The following is a 17968-nucleotide window of genomic DNA, read 5'->3' as shown; positions in this document are numbered from 1 at the left end:
AGACAAGAAGGGATTTAGTTTCTGACAACCATAGAACATGACAACTTTGCTCTCCCCTAATCAAGAGTGTATCTCTAGAGTCGTGTGAAAACAAAAGACAACTTATTTTACTCAGTCAGTACGTGCATTCTTAGTCTCACCAGATTGTAGAGAAAAGGAAGAGACGTGCGTGTTCAATAAAAGATGGTATTTATTGATCAGTCTCTTTTCTCATACAAGAGAAATGGATCGATATTATCGCAATACTTATGGTTAAGTAAAGTGCATACAATAAAGCAGAAGGATAAAATAATACTGTAAAAACATTTATATGGTTTCTAAGCCATATGGTGGTTTAAAATGGATAAAATAGATACATACACATATACATTTGACTAATCGTACTCAACTGGTGTTTCTAACTACACCTACCCCAGTGTACCTGACCTAAGCCTAATACGTGGGTGGGGATGGAAAGTAGCAGTTTAAGTTAAGTTTGTTTTTGCCAAGTGACTGACTCAAGAATTCTCTGCGAGGGGTTATTCAGTTCTGTACCTGGAATTTAGGATGAATGAGGGATGGTATCTCTCGTCTCTGGTCTCGATATTCCAGGCTGCCTGCGAGGGCTGCTTGGAAGCGCCGGAGCTGGATTTCTCGGCAGGAGAAAGGCAGCGTCTCGTTCTCAGCGCGTCAGGAAGGCGGGGCTGCGCCAGCGGGGTCTGCTCTGCTCTGGGCTTCGGCAAGTCTGGCTGCTCCGATCTCGTCACCACCGCGTGTGTTTGCTTAAGGCAATACGGTAATATTTATACCTGTAAGGTGCCGAGATTGACGTAAGGATGGACATAGATACGTCAATAAGGATGTCATACGAGCTGGTCGTTAGCACATTCTTTTGCTGAAGTTCTCGGTGAAATCAAAACAATGGCCGCAGGGTTTTTCCCAGGTTGTCATAGGTTTGATTTGTTTTGAGAACTCCGTATGCCTTATCAGGGGCTGGAGGAATATCGCTTGTCTAATTAGATGGCAAGCGTTATGACCTAATCAGATAACACGTTCCTGTGCCGTAGTGTGGCTTAATCAGATAACGGTTTCTGCATCATGGGATGGCTGCTAGTTAACTTGTTAACCAGAACAGGGTCAGGAATAGGGGGATCGATACAGAACCTATAGGAATACATCACACGACAATACCCAGCAGTACACACCCACTGCACAGCCTATGGAATACAAAGCACTGCACAGCACAGCAACAAGAACAAGTAGCAGACACCCAGGGCCCGATTCACAGAACTAACTTAAGACAAAATCCTAAACTTACAACCATTTTGTTATTCACAGAAGGCACTTACTCATTTCAGTATTCACAGAAGGCACTTACTCATTTTGGTACTCACAGAAGGCACTTACTCATTCTGGTGTTCACAGAAGGCACTTACTCATCAATGAGTAGGTGCCTTCTGTGAATACCAAAATGAGGAAATGGTAGTAAATTTAGGATTTTGTCTTAAGTTAGTTCTGGGAATCGGGCCCCCACTAAGTAGCCTATGGAATACAAAGCAATGAGTAGCACAGCAAGAATACCCAGCAGCACACACCCACTGCATAGCCGATGGAATACAAAGCACTACCCAGCACAGCTACAATAACCAGGAGCACACACCCACTGCATAGCCCATGAAATACAAAGCACAGCACTGCACAGCACAGCGACAATAACCAGCAGCACACACACACTGCATAGCCCATGGAATACAAAGCACTACACAGCACAGCTACAATAACCAGCAGCACACACCCACTGCATTGCCAATGGATTACACAGCACTGCACAGCACAGTGAGAATAACCAGCAGCACACACACACTGCATAGCAGATGGAATACAAAGCACTACACAGCACAGCTACAATAACCAGCAGCACACACCCACTGCATTGCCAATGGATTACACAGCACTGCACAGCACAGCGAGAATAACCAGCAGCACACACCCACTGCATAGCAGATGGAATACAAAGCACTGCACAGTACAGTGAGAATAACCAGCAGCACACACCCACTGCATAGCCGATGGAATACAAAGCACTACACAGCACAATGAGAATAAACAGCAGCACACACACACTGCACAGCTTATAGAATACAAAACACTGCACAGCACAGCGACCCTAGCTAGCAGTACACATCCACTGCATTGTCCATAGAATACAGATCACTGCACAGCACAGTGACAATACCAGCAGCACACCCACTGCGTAACCTATGTAGACAAAGCACTGCCCAGCACCGCAACAATAACCAGCAGCACACACCCACTAAGAAGTCTATGGAAGACAAAACACTGCCCAGCACAGCGACAGTAACCAGCAGTCACACATCCAGTGCATAGTCCATGGAACACAAAGTACCGCACTGCACAGAACAGCACAGCGATAATACCAGCCCCCATACACCCACTGTATAACCTATGGAATACAGAGCACTTTGCAGCACAGCATCAATAACCTGCAGGCCACACCCACTGCATGGATTACACAACACTGCACAGCACAGCGAGAATAACCAGCAGCACACACCCACTTTATAGCTTATGGAATACAAAGCACTGCATAGCACAGTGACAATAACCAGCAGCACACACCCACTGCATAGCTTATGGAATAAAAAGCACTGCACAGCACATCGACAATACCCAGCAGTACACACCCACTGCATAGCTCATGGAATACAAAGCACTGCATAGCACAGCGACAATACCCAGCAGTACACACCCACTGCATAGCCTATGGAATACAAATTACAGCACAGCGACAATAACCAGCAGTACACACCCACTGCATATCCTATGGAATAGAAAGCTCTGCACAGCACAGCGACTATAACCAGCAGTACACACCCACTGCATTGCCCTGGGAATACAAAGCACTGTACAGGACAGTGAGAATACCCAGCAGCACACACCTACTACATAGACCATGGAATACAAAGCACTGCACAGCACAGCAACAATAACCAGCCGTACACACCCACTGCATAGCCCATGGAATACAAAGCACTGCACGGCACAGCAACAATAACCAGCAGCACACGCCCACTGCATAGCCAATGGATTACACAGCACTGCACAGCACAGCACAGCAAGAAGAACCAGCAGCACACACCCATTGCATAGCTGATTGAATACAAAGCACTGCACAGTACAGCGACTATACCCCGCAGCACACACCCACTGAATAGCCCATGGAATATACAGCACTGCACAGTACAGTGAGAATAACCAGCAGCACACACCCAAGCATAGCCGATGGAATACAAAACACTGCACAGCACAGCGACCCTAGCAGCAGCACACATCGACTGCATTGTCCATGGAATACAAATCACAGCACAACACAGTGACAATACCAGCAGCACACCCACTGCATAGTCTATGGAGACAAAGCACTGCGCAGCACCGCAACAATAACCAGCAGCACACACCCACTACGAAGTCTATGGAAGATAAAACACTGCGCAGCACAGCGACAATAACCAGCAGTCGCACATCCAGTACATTGTCCATGGAATACAAAGTACTGCACTGCACAGAACAGCACAGCGACAATACCAGCAGTCATACACCCACTGCATAGCTTATGGAATACAAAGCACTTCGCAGCACAGCGTCAATAACCGGCAGGCCACACCCACTGCATGGATTACACAGCACTGCACAGCGTAGCGAGAATAACCAGCAGCACACACCCACTGCATAGCCTATGGAATACAAAGCAATTCGCAGCACAGCGTCAATAACCTGCAGGCCACACCCACTGCATGGATTACACAGCATTGCACAACACAGCGAGAATAACCAGCAGCACACACCCACTGCATAGCTTATGGAATACAAATCACTGCACAGCACAGTGACAATAACCAGCAGCACACACCCACTGCAAAGCTTATGGAATACAAAGCACTGCACAGCACAGCAACAATTACCAGCAGCACACTCCACTGCATTGCCCATAAAATACAAAGCACTGCAGAGCATAGTGACAATAACCAGCAACGCACACCCACTGCATAACCTACGGAATACAAATTACAGCACAGCACAGCGGCAATAACCAGCAGTACACACCCACTGCATAGCCCATTGAATACAAAGCACTGCACAGCACAGCAACAATTACCAGCAGCACACTCCACTGCATTGCCCATAGAATACAAAGCACTGCAGAGCATAGTGACAATAACCAGCAACGCACACCCACTGCATAGCCTATGGAATACAAATTACAGCACAGCACAGCGACAATAACCAGCAGTACACACCCACTGCATAACCTATGGAATACAAAGCACTGCACAGCACAGAACAGCGACAATAACCATAGCCTCATACCCACTGCATAGACCATGGAATAGAAAGCACTGCACAGCACAGCGAAAATAACTAGCAGTACATACCCAATGCATAGCCATGGAATACAAAGCACTGCACAGCACAGTGACAATAACCAGCAGCACCCACCCACTGCATAGCGTATGGAATACAAAGCATAGCACAGCAAGAATACCCAGTAGCACACACCCACTGCATAGCGTATGGAATACAAAGCACTGCACAGCACAGCGACAATAACCATAGCCTCATACCCACTGCATAGACCATGGAATAGAAAGCACTGCACAGCACAGCGAAAATAACTAGCAGTACATACCCAATGCATAGCCTACGGAATACAAATTACAGCACAGCACAGCGACAATAACCAGCAGTACACACCCACTGCATAGCCCATTGAATACAAAGCACTGCACAGCACAGCAACAATTACCAGCAGCACACTCCACTGCATTCAGCACAGCACAGCGACAATAACCAGCAGTACACACCCACTGCATAACCTATGGAATACAAAGCACTGCACAGCACAGCGACAATAACCATAGCCTCATACCCACTGCATAGACCATGGAATAGAAAGAACTGCACAGCACAGCGAAAATAACTAGCAGTACATACCCAATGCATAGCCATGGAATACAAAGCACTGCACAGCACAGTGACAATAACCAGCAGCACCCACCCACTGCATAGCCTATGGAATACAAAGCACTGCACAGCACAGCAGCACACTTTGCAGAGCACTTAATATCAGAGGCCCAGATAACGCCCAGTACCTGCACCATCACCCAGGACCCCATGACACATCATAGAAAACCCAGAGTGCCCGGTAAGATACCCAGCAGACATTACCCAGCAACACACTGTATGGCATACCACTGCACGGCATACCACTGCACGGCATACCACTGCATGGCGTACCACTGTGTGGCTTACCACTGTATGGCACACCACTGCAAGGCTTACCACTGCATGGCATACCACTGCACGGCATACCACTGCACAGCTTACCACAGCACGGGTTACCACTGTATGGCATACCACTGCACGGCATACCACTGCACGGCATACCACTGCATGGCATACCACTGCATGGCTTACCACTGCATGGCGTACCACTGCACAACATACCACTGCACGGCACACCACTGCATGGAATACCACTGCACGGCATACCACTGCATGGCTTACCACTGCATGGCGTACCACTGTACGGCTTACCACTGTATGGCACACCACTGCACGGCTTACCACTGCATGGCACACCACTGCACGGCTTACCACTGCATGGCATACCACTGCACGGCATACCACTGCACAGCTTACCACTGCACGGATTACCACTGTATGGCATACCACTGCACAGCATACCACTGCACAGCATACCACTGCATGGCATACCACTGCACAACTTTCCACTGCATTGCGTACCACTGCATGGCATACCACTGCACGGCTTACCACTGCATGGCATACCACTGCACAACATACCACTGCACGGCTTACCACTGCATGGCATACCACTGCACGGCTTACCACTGCATGGCATACCACTGCACAACATACCACTGCACAGCTTACCACTGCATGGCATACCACTGCACAGCCAAGAGAATCATCTGAAGGCAGTTTCCAGGGGTGTAGAGCAAGGGGCCCGGAGTGTGAGAGGCCCCTGCACCTCAATGATGGCCTGATTCTAGCAAACCAGCAATCGCGGGGGGCATTCCTTCACTACATTAGGGCACAAACTTCCCCTCACTAAACCCCCACCTACGTCACTGGTCATTGCATCGACCCAGAGCTCTCCCTCAGGCAGACCTGTGATTATTTACAATCAGGCAGCAAAGCCTCTTACCTTCACAGCATCGCTCCCTCTGTCACAGCTCGCAAATGTTTCATCTCAGATTGTATGTGGCAAACAGTCCTGCTTGCAGCTCTTTGGAAACACTTCCCCTTCACAGAGCAGCTGCACGTGGTTTACCCTAAAGAGGAAGTGGCGTCTGCCTGTCAAAGCATGATGAAATGTGTCATGTGGCCTCACTGTGCGGCAGGACCTCAAACATGTCGGAGTTAAAGAAGGCGTGTTCACACAGCCCAGACGTGCACAACAGGAAGCCACCTTTGGGCCCCCGGTCTGTCGTGACCCTGTCTCCAGTTCACCCAGGGGGGCTGCAGGGCTCTGGTTTTACAGCACCTTTTCAGATACCCCGATTCCCATCAAGCCTTGCTGGGCCCAGAGTGATGCCCTGAAGGAGGGGCGTCATGTGGGGCCCTGTGGCCCCTGTGGCCCCTGAGGCCCCTGTGGCCTGGTGTGGGCCCCCCTCTGGAGACCCCCATTCAGAGCGAGGCCTGTGGATTTCTGTGAGATGTGGGGGTCTCACCACTTTCTGAGGGAGCAGGAATAGTGTTGTGTGATGTCACTGCCCTGTGGCCCCTGTGGCCTGCTGTGGGCCCCCCTCAGGAGACCCCCAGACTGGGGCCTGTGGATTTCTGTGAGCTGTGGGGGTCTCACCACTTTCTGCGGGAGCAGGAATAGTGTTGTGTGATGTCACTGCCCTGTGGACCCTGTGGCCTGCTGTGTGCCCCCCACCCTCAGGAGACCCCCATTCAGAGCGAGGCCTGTGGATTACTGTGAGATGTGGGGGTCTCACCACTTTCTGCGGGAGCAGGAATAGTGTTGTGTGATGTCACTGCCCTGTGGCCCCTGTGGCCTGCTGTGGGCCCCCCTCAGGAGACCCCCAGATTGGGGCCTGTGGATTTCTGTGAGATGTGGGGGTCTCACCACTTTCTGAGGGAGCAGGAATAGTGTTGTGTGATGTCACTGCCCTGTGGCCCCTGTGGCCCCTGAGGCCCCTGTGGCCTGCTGTGTGCCCCCCACCCTCTGGAGACCCCCATTCAGAGCGAGGCCTGTGGATTACTGTGAGATGTGGGGGTCTCACCACTTTCTGAGGGAGCAGGAATAGTGTTGTGTGATGTCACTGCCCTGTGGCCCCTGTGGCCTGCTGTGTGCCCCCCACCCTCAGGAGACCACCATTCAGAGCGAGGCCTGTGGATTTCTGTGAGCTGTGGGGGTCTCACCACTTTCTGCGGGAGCAGGAATAGTGTTGTGTGATGTCACTGCCCTGTGGCCCCTGTGGCCTGCTGTGGGCCCCCCTCAGGAGACCCCCAGACTGGGGCCTGTGGATTTCTGTGAGATGTGGGGGTCTCACCACTTTCTGAGGGAGCAGGAATAGTGTTGTGTGATGTCACTGCCCTGTGGCCCCTGTGGCCTGCTGTGGGCCCCCCTCAGGAGACCCCCATTCAGAGCGAGGCCTGTGGATTTCTGCGAGCTGTGGGGGTCTCACCACTTTCTGAGGGAGCAGGAATAGTGTTGTGTGATGTCACTGCCCTGTGGCCCCTGTGGCCTGGTGTGGGCCCCCCTCAGGAGACCCCCAGACTGGGGCCTGTGGATTTCTGTGAGCTGTGGGGGTCTCACCACTTTCTGCGGGAGCAGGAATAGTGTTGTGTTATGTCACTGCCCTGTGGCCCCTGTGGCCTGGTGTGGGCCCCCCTCAGGAGACCCCCAGACTGGGGCCTGTGGATTTCTGTGAGCTGTGGGGGTCTCACCACTTTCTGCGGGAGCAGGAATAGTGTTGTGTGATGTCACTGCCCTGTGGCCCCTGTGGCCTGGTGTGGGCCCCCCTCAGGAGACCCCCAGACTGGGGCCTGTGGATTTCTGTGAGCTGTGGGGGTCTCACCACTTTCTGAGGGAGCAGGAATAGTGTTGTGTGATGTCACTGCCCTGTGGCCCCTGTGGCCTGCTGTGTGCCCCCCACCCTCAGGAGACCACCATTCAGAGCGAGGCCTGTGGATTTCTGTGAGCTGTGGGGGTCTCACCACTTTCTGCGGGAGCAGGAATAGTGTTGTGTGATGTCACTGCCCTGTGGCCCCTGTGGCCTGCTGTGTGCCCCCCACCCTCAGGAGACCACCATTCAGAGCGAGGCCTGTGGATTTCTGTGAGCTGTGGGGGGTCTCACCACTTTCTGCGGGAGCAGGAATAGTGTTGTGTTATGTCACTGCCCTGTGGCCCCTGTGGCCTGGTGTGGGCCCCCCTCAGGAGACCCCCAGACTGGGGCCTGTGGATTTCTGTGAGCTGTGGGGGTCTCACCACTTTCTGCGGGAGCAGGAATAGTGTTGTGTGATGTCACTGCCCTGTGGCCCCTGTGGCCTGCTGTGTGCCCCCCACCCTCAGGAGACCACCATTCAGAGCGAGGCCTGTGGATTTCTGTGAGCTGTGGGGGTCTCACCACTTTCTGCGGGAGCAGGAATAGTGTTGTGTGATGTCACTGCCCTGTGGCCCCTGTGGCCTGCTGTGGGCCCCCCTCAGGAGACCCCCATTCAGACCGAGGCCTGTGGATTTCTGTGAGATGTGGGGGTCTCACCACTTTCTGCGGGAGCAGGAATAGTGTTGTGTGATGTCACTGCCCTGTGGCCCCTGTGGCGTTCTGTGGGCCCCCCACAGGAGACCCCCAGACTGGGGCCTGTGGATTTCTGTGAGCTGTGGGGGTTTCACCACTTTCTGCGGGAGCAGGAATAGTGTTGTGTTATGTCACTGCCCTGTGGCCCCTGTGGCCTGGTGTGGGCCCCCCTCAAGAGACCCCCAGACTGGGGCCTGTGGATTTCTGTGAGATGTGGGGGTCTCACCACTTTCTGCGGGAGCAGGAATAGTGTTGTGTGATGTCACTGCCCTGTGGCCCCTGTGGCCTGCTGTGTGCCCCCCACCCTCAGGAGACCCCCAGACTGGGGCCTGTGGATTTCTGTGAGCTGTGGGGGTCACACCACTTTCTGCGGGAGCAGGAATAGTGTTGTGTGATGTCACTGCCCTGTGGCCCCTGTGGCCTGCTGTGTGCCCCCCACCCTCAGGAGACCACCATTCAGAGCGAGGCCTGTGGATTTCTGTGAGCTGTGGGGGTCTCACCACTTTCTGAGGGAGCAGGAATAGTGTTGTGTTATGTCACTGCCCTGTGGCCCCTGTGGCCTGGTGTGGGCCCCCCTCAGGAGACCCCCAGACTGGGGCCTGTGGATTTCTGTGAGCTGTGGGGGTCTCACCACTTTCTGAGGGAGCAGGAATAGTGTTGTGTGATGTCACTGCCCTGTGGCCCCTGTGGCCTGCTGTGTGCCCCCCACCCTCAGGAGACCACCATTCAGAGCGAGGCCTGTGGATTTCTGTGAGCTGTGGGGGTCTCACCACTTTCTGCGGGAGCAGGAATAGTGTTGTGTGATGTCACTGCCCTGTGGCCCCTGTGGCCTGCTGTGGGCCCCCCTCAGGAGACCCCCATTCAGAGCGAGGCCTGTGGATTTCTGTGAGCTGTGGGGGTCCCACCACTTTCTGCGGGAGCAGGAATAGTGTTGTGTGATGTCACTGCCCTGTGGCCCCTGTGGCGTTCTGTGGGCCCCCCTCAGGAGACCCCCAGACTGGGGCCTGTGGGAAGTAAAGGTGCATAACCAGGACAATGCACAAGATGGATGCAGGCAATGCCCTCTGGTGGGAAGTAAAGGTGCATAACCAGGACAATGCACAAGGAGACTGCAGGCAATGCCCTCTGGTGGGAAATAAAGGTGCATAACCAGAAAAATGCACAAGGAGGCTGCAGGCAATGCCCTCTGGTGGGAAGTAAAGGTGCATAACCAGAAAAATGCACAAGGTGGCTGCAGGCAATGCCCTCTGGTGGGAAGTAAAGGTGCATAATGCAGGACAATGCACAAGGAAGCTGCAGGCAATGCCCTCTGGTGGGAAGTAAAGGTGCATAACCAGGACAATGCACAAGGAGGCTGCAGGCAATGCCCTGTGGTGGGAAGTAAAGGTGCATAACCAGGACAATGCACAAGGAGGTTGCAGGCAATGCCCTCTGGTGGGAAGTAAAGGTGCATAACGCTGGACAGTGCACAAGGAGGCTGCAGGCAATGCCCTCTGTTGGGAAGTAAAGGTGCATAACGCAGGACAATGCACAAGGAGGCTGCAGGCAATGCCCTCTGTTGGGAAGTAATGGTGCATAACGCAGGACAAGTCACAAGGAGGCTGCAGGCAATGCCCTCTGCTGGCAAGTAAAGGTGCATAACCAGGACAATGCAAAAGGTGGCTGCAGGCAATGCCCTCTGGTGGGAAGTAAAGGTGCATAACCAGGACAATGCACAAGGAGGCTGCAGGCAATGCCCTCTGGTGGGAAGTAAAGGTGCATAACCAGGACAATGCACAAGGAGGCTGCAGGCAATGCCCTCTGGTGGGAAGTAAAGGTGCATAACCAGGACAATGCACAAGGAGGCTGCAGGCAATGCCCTCTGTTGGGAAGTAAAGGTTCATTACCAGGACAATGCACAAGGTGGCTGCAGGCAATGCCCTCTTGTGGGAAGTAAAGGTGCATAACCAGGACAATGCACAAGGAGGCTGCAGGCAATGCCCTCTGGTGGGAAGTAAAGGTGCATAACCAGGACAATGCACAAGTTGGCTGCAGACAATGCCCTCTGTTGGGAAGTAAAGGTGCATAACCAGGACAATGCACAAGGAGGTCTGCAGGCAGTGCCCTCTGTGGGAAGTAAAGGTGCATAACCAGGACAATGCACAAGATGGCTGCAGGCAATGACCTCTGGTGGGAAGTAAAGGTGCATAACCAGGACAATGCACAAGAAGGCTGCAGGCAATGCCCTCTGATGGGAAGTAAAGGTGCATAACCAGGACAATGCAAAAGGTGGCTGCAGGCAATGCCCTCTGGTGGGAAGTAAAGGTGCATAACCAGGACAATGCACAAGGAGGTTGCAGGCAATGCCCTCTGGTGGGAAGTAAAGGTGCATAACGCTGGACAGTGCACAAGGAGGCTGCAGGCAATGCCTTCTGTTGGGAAGTAAAGGTGCATAACGCAGGACAATGCACAAGGAGGCTGCAGGCAATGCCCTCTGGTGGGAAGTAAAGGTGCATAACCAGGACAATGCACTAGGAGGCTGCAGGCAATGCCCTCTGATGGGAAGTAAAGGTGCATAACCAGGACAATGCACAAGGAGGCTGCAGGCAATGCCCTCTGGTGGGAAGTAAAGGTGCATAACCAGGACAATGCACAAGGAGGCTGCAGGCAATGCCCTCTGGTGGGAAATAAAGGTGCATAACCAGGACAATGCACAAGGAGGCTGCAGGCAATGCCCTCTGGTGGGAAGTAAAGGTGCATAACCAGGACAATGCACAAGGAGGTTGCAGGCAATGCCCTCTGGTGGGAAGTAAAGGTGCATAACGCTGGACAGTGCACAAGGAGGCTGCAGGCAATGCCCTCTGTTGGGAAGTAAAGGTGCATAACGCAGGACAATGCACAAGGAGGCTGCAGGCAATGCCCTCTGTTGGGAAGTAAAGGTGCGTAACCAGGACAATGCACAAGGAGGCTGCAGGCAATGCCCTCTGGTGGGAAGTAAAGGTGCATAACGCAGGACAATGCACAAGGAGGCTGCAGGCAATGCCCTCTGGTGGAAAGTAAAGGTGCATAACCAGGACTATGCACAAGGAGGCTGCAGGCAATGCACTCTGGTGGGAAGTAAAGGTGCATAACGCAGGACAATGGACAAGGAGGCTGCAGGCAATGCCCTCTGGTGGGAAGCAAAGGTGCATAACCAGGACAATGCACAAGGAAGCTGCAGGCAATGCCCTCTGGTGGGAAGTAAAGGTGCATAATGCAGGACAATGCACAAGGAAGCTGCAGGCAATGCCCTCTGGTGGGAAGTAAAGGTGCATAACCAGGACAATGCACAAGGAGGCTGCAGGCAATGCCCTGTGGTGGGAAGTAAAGGTGCATAACCAGGACAATGCACAAGGAGGTTGCAGGCAATGCCCTCTGGTGGGAAGTAAAGGTGCATAACGCTGGACAGTGCACAAGGAGGCTGCAGGCAATGCCCTCTGTTGGGAAGTAAAGGTGCATAACGCAGGACAATGCACAAGGAGGCTGCAGGCAATGCCCTCTGTTGGGAAGTAAAGGTGCGTAACGCAGGACAATGCACAAGGAGGCTGCAGGCAATGCCCTCTGGTGGAAAGTAAAGGTGCATAACCAGGACTATGCACAAGGAGGCTGCAGGCAATGCACTCTGGTGGGAAGTAAAGGTGCATAACGCAGGACAATGGACAAGGAGGCTGCAGGCAATGCCCTCTGGTGGGAAGCAAAGGTGCATAACCAGGACAATGCACAAGGAAGCTGCAGGCAATGCCCTCTGGTGGGAAGTAAAGGTGCATAATGCAGGACAATGCACAAGGAAGCTGCAGGCAATGCCCTCTGGTGGGAAGTAAAGGTGCATAACCAGGACAATGCACAAGGAGGCTGCAGGCAATGCCCTCTGGTGGGAAGTAAAGGTGCATAACCAGGACAATGCACAAGGAGGCTGCAGGCAATGCCCTCTGGTGGGAAGTAAAGGTGCATAACGCAGGACAATGCACAAGGAGGCTGCAGGCAATGCCCTCTGGTGGGAAGTAAAGGTGCATAACCAGGACAATGCACAAGGAGGCTGCAGGCAATGCCCTCTGGTGGGAAGTAAAGGTGCATAACCAGGACAATGCACAAGGAGGCTGCAGACAATGTCCTCTGTTGGGAAGTGAATGTGCATAACCAGGACAATGCACGACGAGGCTGCAGGCAATGCCCTGTGGTGGGAAGTAAAGGTGCATAACGCAGGACAATGCACAAGGAGGCTGCAGGCAATGCCCTCTGGTGGGAAGTAAAGGTGCATAACCAGGACAATGCACAAGGAGGCTGCAGGCGATGCCCTCTGGTGGGAAGTAAAGGTGCATAACCAGGACAATGCACAAGGAGGCTGCAAGCAATGTCCTCTGGTGGGAAGGCCTTCAAATGGCCACCTTGCAGGTGCTTATAAACAACAAAAGGTACCAGAGGGTCTCAAAAAAAGCGCCCAGAAGTATAAAGAAGTTACCCAAGGCACCAGCACCTCTAAATTGTTACGGCACAGGAGGCTCTCAAAGGATGAGGAAATTACCCATCAGTCACCATACGGATCCGCCCTTCATCATTTGGGATTTTATCCGGACCACCCGTCTGAGAAAATCAGTGCCACAATCAGAGGTCAACCCGGTGGAAAGGGGTCCCTCAGAAAGTGTAGACACTAACAGTGTGGTCTACCACTCGATGTTAATGAGTGGACTAAGAAAATGGGACTGGGGTGTGCAGTGCAAGAAAAAGTGAGTGAGAAAGAAAACCAAGACAAAATGTGTATTAAAATTGGTTTAGAAAAAGCACAAGATAATATTTATTCTATGCGTGCCTTAAATACCAAGATTAAAAATATGTGCGACCTTAAGCAGTCTAATTATGTAGACTGCCTGAGGTAAGGGTGGTCGACATGTTTCTGCAATATAGGGACTATTACGTCCTTGCATTCATCAGGACCAGAACTAAACAATTAGAGCTACTGCACAACGTGAACTAATAATAAGTGAAGTGAAAAGAGTGACACAAGGAAATGTAAAACAAGTGCTCGCAGTCACCTGAATAATCCGAGTGCCCTTACAGTCTGTGTCGATCACTGTGGAAAGAAAAGAGGTAGGGGGTTTGGGTATAACTATCAATATCTCATGGACTATGAAGTAAGTCCATAATCTATGGATCAATCTTAAAATCACACTCAAGAAGTTGATCTAAACGCTCTTAATGTTAATAGAGCCAAATGTTATTCATTTGGAAAGAGACTTCAAATGCCAAATGTCGTAAGTCCTTACCTTGATCTGTAAGGTAGACTAGCCTCACCCCACCTGGCAGCGGCTCAGGGGAAGATGAAGCACCGCTCTAAAAAAACATGTGAAACACATGTTAATCACAGTATGCACACAAAAAAACAGAACACTTCTCACTATCGATAGCCGGTTGTAAATGGGGCTTGCATCCATAGTAAATGACGCCATTCCCCGGAGTAACGGAGAAAAGGCTCCGCCACATCCAAAGAACTTGTGCCTAGATGCAGCAGCATAGCGGGAAATGGAGGGGCTTGTCTTACCTATCTGTCGGTACTCCGAGGTCGGCGTCCTGGCCGACTGGGGAGGTACCGGACGGCAGGCGCGAGGCTGTTTATAAAACGCGCTGCCGTTGGTCACATAGTCACGTGGGTCGAATTAGCGCACATTGTCATTGGTTCTGGTGATATCAACAATGCAAGGTGCGCACTCATTGGCTACCTAACCAAAGACCAAGAATGGTCATTGGTCGATTATCGGGCTTGTAGTAAAAGAGAAACCACGTGGGGAACTAAGGTAAACATAAACAAGCACATCACGAGCGAGGTCAAATGTGCACCTAATGTCTGGTATTTACCGGCACTATGAGGAACCCACTCGCGTGTGCAAAGCTGTAAGTGGAAAGAGACCAATAGAAAACATATCTTTCAGCCACACAACACCTTTGAAACTATGCCACCTCTGCACCGACCGCCACGTACACATCATGCGTGACTCCTGCAGACTTCAGAGCACTTCTGAAGGGGTGAGACAAGGCTCTTTCTATGGCCAGAAGGAGTGGTCATAGAAGCATCAGTTATCCAACAGGAGCCGGGCATGTCTTCTAATGCAAAGCAGATATTTCCCTATTTTAGTTTTTTGCAAGAGACAGCTTTACAGAAATAAAGATAAGACCTCAGCGATTTCCAGGGACAATAAAGTAAAAAAAAAATTAAGTTGTGTCAGTTAAAAGTATCACTACCTAAAAAAATATTAAATAATTAGGAAAATGCTTTAACAGGAACCTAATTCTGCCATCTGTAGAGGAACCCTCTCTATGTTCCTCACCACCAGCGTGGCACGTCATCAGAATCCCGTGTGGACTCAGGGTACAGGTATAAAGGCACGCTGCACTCTGGGGTGTGTGGACTGACCGACACCATACAGCCAAGGAACCTTATGTGGAAACTGGCTTAAACCAAAGGTGCCTCAAAGATAAAGGCAGCAGAGATATTTCGAAGCGCTTAGATACATCTGCACTGGGGCCAGCAGCACTATACAAAACAAAGGAATTAATAAATGAATCTATAAAATGACCCATGAGCAAGATGAACATAGCGACAATAAACATGGCTCCCAACACTAGCGGTAAGTGGCTCTCTTGTTGCAATCAGGCAAATTCAGCCACAAAATGGGAGAACACTTGCACGTAGCGACTGACAGTAGTGTTGACTCAAGCACCTAAGCTTAGAACCCCAAAGATTCTGATGCCAAAAAAATACATTATTATTTGAGTGGTAGTTTGTACCCTCCCGTCAACCCCCTCGCTTATAATTGATACTTACAGGGGTGAGGGAAAAACCGACACAGTGAACGAAACTGTAAAGACTGAATGAACTGTGTACCAATGGTCTATATCCACCTCCATCATGTCTGCTGGGTAATGTCTGATTTGCTTCTTCTACACTTATTCATACTCTCCTCTTCTCCTCTCTCTATCCTTATCCTACCAACATAGGGGAAACCAGCCAAGGTGTTTTGCATGAACTACTTACATTGTGTTCTTTCAGGCTGGTAACCTACAGAACGATTCCCGTCTGTATTGTATGTATGTGTACAAATACCATAAATAAATGGTAATAAAAAAAATACTTGTCAAAACTCAGATTTTGCAAAAACGAAACAAAATGTGTTCTTTTTTCCGGAGGTCGCGAGATGATTCCTCGCATCTACATTTGACGTCATTTAAGGGCATCTCTGTATTTGCCCAAAAGCCCTCCATTACAGATATGAAATATAATTCATTTTTTCTTTTATGGTGCGAACGATGTACAATGTGAAGTTTATTCGCCTTCTGGTGCAAACTGAGCAGGGTCTGGTGCAAACTGAGCGGGGTCTGGCACCTGCTCCAAGGGGAGAGAAGGAGCGGGGCCTGGCGCCTGCTCTAAGGGGAGAGAAAGAGTGCGGAGTGCGGTGTCTGAGCTCACTGAAGGCACCTCTTTGCAGCCGCTGTTTTAGCACCAGGATACGCCTCCAAAAGAAGTCATGGTCCCAATGATGGAGCGTAAAGCACAGCAGGCGTGCTCTGGACACCAAGCCTTCGGCAGCTTGAGATATTCTCAACTTTCTCTGCGCAGACACCGTGGGATGAGCTAGAGGTGAGGCAAACGGTAGTCAGCCCAGCGGAAACACCTGTGTGACGGGCTGGGAACTAGGCCTGGGCGGTAAATTCCTTTCCGCTCGCGGAATTTAGGTAATTTCGCGTTCCGCGGAGAACACAAAATTGCCCAAAATTCTGCGTTCCGCAACTTATTGAAATTGTATGCTTGTTTGCGTTCTCAAATGCGTGTTCGTGAGATATTTTCCCCCGAGCACGCCAATAGCGATTACGAACAGTAAAAAAGCATCACGAACAAGCAATTCCGCGTGTTCGCGGAATTTCTGCGTGTTCGCAGAATTTTTTTTACCATTTTGTGGAGATTTGCGTAACGCGATTACGCAAATTCCGCTAAGCCCTACTCAGAACCCACCGAGGCGCCACCGCACAACCAGATCGCGGGAGATAAAAGATGCCAAAATGGGGCTCGAGGCGGAAAGGTGGGAGGTGGCATGCATTGGGGGTGGAATGCGGTGGGGGTGGCACGGCGGCAGTGGGGGGTGACACGGTGGACTGGAACGAAGCACGTTTGACAGCTCCATTGTCGGGCGCAGAGATGAATTCAAAGCTACGCATCTGCTGCTGGGTAAACAACATGCCACATTTTCAAAGCACAGAGCCAAACTGGCAGAGTTCCAGTGCTTCATTTGTAAAATATCAAGTGCCAGGGCTCTGACCAGGAAGCCACTGCAGCTTGCACCACCCATTGCCCATGTCATCACTGCCAAAACAACTACTAACCATCTCTCTCGCATGTAAATGCAACAGTTCTGATTATTCCAGGTCCCCAAAGCTAAAGGAATGGCTGGGGAGGCAGATATTAGATTAGATGAGCAGTGCCACCATGTGGTAGACTGTTCTAAGTATGGTGTTGACAATTAGGTGCTGTGCTGAGCACCGGAATCCAATTAAGTGCCGAGGCTGAGCACCTGAAAGCATAAGCTCAAATTAATCACTGCAGAGTTCCCGCTCCCGCTCGCCCTCTCTCTTTCCTCACCCTAAAAAGCTGGGCTGCACACTTCAGGACGCCGAGCTAGCCCTCGTGAGGCCTCTCCGTCCCCCTATAAGGGGGCCCGGGCAGTGGTAGTGCCGAAAGGCTCTATTTAGGGAGCATAAATCCAGATTCAAGCACTGTTGGCAGTGGAAGCTTCCACCCTGGCGCGCGGGAGGCTTTAGATGGGATTAGGTAAGGATGGAGAGGGGAGGCTGTTCCTAGAGAAGGCTGAGTTCATAGTGGGCACGGAACAAAGAAAACCAGTGGTGCGCGCGCACCACAGAGGAACGGGGGCGAGGGAGCCTTCTGTCTGTGCCGCGATGGTGCGCGTAACAGACACCGGTGGGACGTGGGTGGAGCAAAGGCGGGATATGCGCCTGCCTTTACCCAAATGCGTGCCTTCTTTTAAAAAAAAAAAAAAACACGCTAAAGCCAATGGCAGCCGGCGAAAGGAAAACCACACGCACAAGTGTGTGGTCAGCTTTCAGACCCCATA

At 51.3% G+C, this 17968-nt stretch overlaps 1 protein-coding gene across 1 annotated transcript in view; it reads right to left on the bottom strand.

Moving 5' to 3' along the window:
- Window positions 1-6320, bottom strand: part of LOC144805716 (pyrin-like) — a 190031-nt gene extending 183711 nt beyond the window's left edge. Inside the window, exon 1 of the mRNA XM_078672216.1 lies at window positions 6230-6320. The gene's annotated coding sequence lies outside the window, so the exon portion shown is untranslated. The remainder of the gene's footprint in view (window positions 1-6229) is intronic.
- Between the last annotated feature and the right edge of the window lie 11648 nt (window positions 6321-17968).

This window comes from Lissotriton helveticus (genome assembly GCF_964261635.1).
Source record: "Lissotriton helveticus chromosome 1_1 unlocalized genomic scaffold, aLisHel1.1 SUPER_1_unloc_2, whole genome shotgun sequence".
In the NCBI taxonomy this organism is placed as follows: domain Eukaryota; kingdom Metazoa; phylum Chordata; class Amphibia; order Caudata; family Salamandridae; genus Lissotriton; species Lissotriton helveticus.
This window is presented reverse-complemented; position numbering and strand designations above follow the sequence as displayed.